General features: G+C 28.9%; 1 protein-coding gene across 3 annotated transcripts in view; it reads left to right on the top strand.

The window, feature by feature from the left end:
• Window positions 1-3,721, top strand: part of LOC110037429 (flagellar radial spoke protein 5) — a 60,819-nt gene that overhangs the window by 712 nt on the left and 56,386 nt on the right. The window lies entirely within an intron of this gene.

Here is a 3,721-nt window from a genome sequence, read left to right as displayed (position 1 = left end):
ATATATATATATCAAAAAGAGTTATTTTTAATTTCTCTCATCATGTCATCATATATTGAAACCATTGTATAATTAATTTATTATCAACACTATCAAATTTTTATTTTTCAATATATGTCATTAGACAATTATTCATTTGATCTTCTCACATGACATTGCACAAACGGTTTTTTACAATATTTACATTGAAAAAATTGTTCACCTCTTGTTGCAACAAATGGTAACATCAAAATAAGCTTCACAACTAATTATAGTTATGAATAAATTTAATTTATTTCTAGTCTCCATTATTTTCTAGTGTAAATTCTCTAATTCCTTTCAACTTCAAAAATGTATCGTTAGATCTCTTGTCACTAATGAATGTTTTAAGTTGACTATCTAATACTAGAATATCTATATTTGAAAAATCTTAAGGATAAAATTTGGTGAGACTTTATAGACATTTCTTATCAAAAGATATAAATATATCACATGGATTCATATGCTATATAGAAAGAACTCAGTATTTATCTCATTCAATTTATAATAAGTTATTGAAATTGGATATCTATCGCAGAATAAAATAATTCTACTTGATAACTATTTAATTTTTTAGCATAGCTCCTTAGCTTGCCATGCATTACAAGTATTTTTTTCATATTTGAAATAACCATATTATTTTTTAAACAAAATGAGTTAACATCTTCAATTAAAGTCTATCCATCATATTTCCTTTTTTGAAGTCTTTATTTTAAAACTTTAACATAAGTCATGATGTTTGTGATAGCTTGATCATTCTTTTGTGATAGTTAAAAAAGTTCATTTCTTATACCCAATATAATTTTCATCAAATGCAGAACAAAAAATAAAATTAAAGCACTATATAGAATTCAATAACACATATTTCAATTCTTTGCTTATTGCTTGAACGACCTTGTAATATTATTTAAGAACCTCAACAACTAATTGAAATAACATAAGTAGACTAATGAGTGACCCTTAATGTGAGCTCCGACGTGTATCTATTGCTCGTTAAACAGAAGTTTCTTGATTCAACTCTCTATTAGGCATCAATTCTTAGTATTACAACTATTGCATTAGTGTATTGAGTTATTTCTCTCATAAAATATCTCTTCTTTCGCATGCCAATAACTTTAATAAATTTATGATTATATTGAAAATAATAACTAATTTGGTGAATAATTATTTTTTATCATCAATGTTTTCAATCAATTGAACTCACCGCACATATTTTTAATCATAATCTTTTCTATGTAGTTCCATAATGCATAATACATACTTTGTGAAAAGGGCTTCCATAAATTTTTTTCAATCAATTTTTAAGTGTTGGACCTTCCATTAGTCTTTTAAGTGACATGAATCCTTTTGATTCTTGTGTAAATGATAAGACTTCTCGTGGAAACAATGCGTTGTATGACCTGAATAAAGTGAGTATTCTTGTGTTACCATAAATTTTAAGTGTTGGACGTCTCGTGGAAACAATGCGTTGTGTGACCATAAATTTTTTTCAATCAATTTTTAAGTGTTGGACCTTCCATTAGTCTTTTAAGTGACATGAATCCTTTTGATTTTTCTGTAAATGATAGGACGTCTCGTGGAAACAATGTGTTGTATGATCTGAATACAGTGAGAAATGTGCAAGTTACACCGATGCCCGAATGTATTGTCAAATAAGCGAGAGTTCCCACGTTATGAACATATGCAGGTAAAGAAGTTAGCCATGAAACTATATTAGGATAAAATCTTGAAATATAGGTACTCTCATAGATAAATTAATGAAATTAGTTGATATATTGGTTCATAGAATGTTATTCAGAAACTAAATGAGTTGGAGAAAAGACAAAAATGATTGATAGCTTAGATTTTAAACTTTGATATTCAGGTAGGAGTCACACTAGAAATAGTCTGGGTGTAATTATAGATAAGAGTTTGAAAAATTTTATTATAAAAATTAATATAATTGGAAATAGAATTATACCCTTTAAGATTATTGTTGATACTAAGATTTTTAATATTATGAATGTTTATGCTCCTCAAATAGGTTTAGATATAGGTCCTAAAGAATAATTCTAGAATGACCTAGAAGAATTAATACAAATCATACTTTTTGAAGGAAGAATTTTTGTTGGAGGGGTTTTAAATGGATATATCTGTAGAGTGGTAGAAAATTTTAGAAATATTCATGGTGACTCTGGTTTTGGAGTGATTGATGAAGAAGGTAGGTCATATTAGATTTTGCTTTAGCGTATGATTTTACTATTATTAATATTTTATTCAAAGAAAGAGATGAGCATATTATTACTTATAAGAATGAATATAATAGAATATAAATTGATTATTTTCTTATAAGAAGAAGATATCGTCGAGAATGTAAAGATTGTAATGTCATTCCAAGTGAGAATTTAAGTACTTAGATTTTAAGATGAAGAATTGTAAAACAAAGAATACTAGGAATCTTTGCCATAGAATTAGATGGAGCCACCTAAAAGACAAATTAAATTATTTTTATGAGTGAACTTCAAGATTTCAAGATTTGGGATGTTTATGAAAAAACAAATCTTATGTGGGATAACGTAACAAATACTATAAAAAAAATGATAAAATATATACTTGGAGAATCGAAAGTAAATATTTCTATAAATAAAAATAGTTGGTGGTGGAATAATAATGTGCAAGAAAAGATAAAATAAGTTGTGTTATAAAAATTGATTTAAATGTAAAAGCTTAGAGTACCGAATAAAATATAAAATATTTTGTAGGGAGTCTAAGAGAACAACCCGTGAAACTAAAAATTCTATTTTTAGTGATCTTTATAATATATTAGATACTAAAGATGGTGAAAAATGTATGTATAAAGTAGTCAAATAAAGAAAAAAGAAAAGTAAGCATTTAACTCAAGTAAATTGTATAAAAATGAAAATGAAAAATGTGCTGAGGCGAACCTCAGTGACTTCCCAGTCTACCCTATGGTTTGGCTTCAGCTTTAAGAAGAAATTATTAAAGTGTTTCATCCTGTCAATTTTTATTTAATTAGGGCTTATATTTGCGTGACAGGGTCACACAAATTGCCTAGAAGATATGAGGGTTTATGTCGTATCGGACGACAACCTCGGAACCTATAACGAGTTTAGGGCTTAAATCGTACGACAGAGCTATACGAATGCCTAAAGAAAAGATGGAGGATTTATGTCACGCTGGGCGAACAACCTCGAAATCCTATGGATTGTTGTTTAATTTCTAGGAAAAAGGATGGTTTTGCTGGGGAAGACGTGTTATGCTGTTGAAGATGACCGTGCTGCCCACCGTACTAGCTCCAAATTCCTTGCCATGACGAGTTTAAGTTTTCTAGGTTGTCCAGTTATAATGCCAAATCAAACGGCCCTATGATTGTAGTTCTCTAAACATCCTATATAAAAAAAAAAAGGTAAACATGTTTAAAGTTATAAAATGTAAAAGTGTGCGATGCAGGAACAAACAGTAGAATGCACGTAGAACAGTAGTAGGCAAAAACAAGAGTAGTACAACATGCTATACGAGAAGAACAGTAGCAAGTAAAAACATGAATAATATAACATGCTGTATGGTACGGTAGCAGGTAGAAACAAAAATGGTATAACATGCTGTATAAGAAGAGCAACAGCAGGTAGAAACAGGAAAATTAATTGCTGTAAAATATAAAGCAAACCTGTACGCCCGTGAGATCCGCTGTTCCTTAAGTATA

Source organism: Phalaenopsis equestris, unplaced genomic scaffold (genome assembly GCF_001263595.1).
Source record: "Phalaenopsis equestris unplaced genomic scaffold, ASM126359v1 Scaffold219150, whole genome shotgun sequence".
Classification (NCBI taxonomy): Eukaryota; Viridiplantae; Streptophyta; class Magnoliopsida; order Asparagales; family Orchidaceae; genus Phalaenopsis; species Phalaenopsis equestris.
Note: the sequence above shows the minus strand (reverse complement) of the source record. Positions and strands in the feature narration are given on the sequence as shown.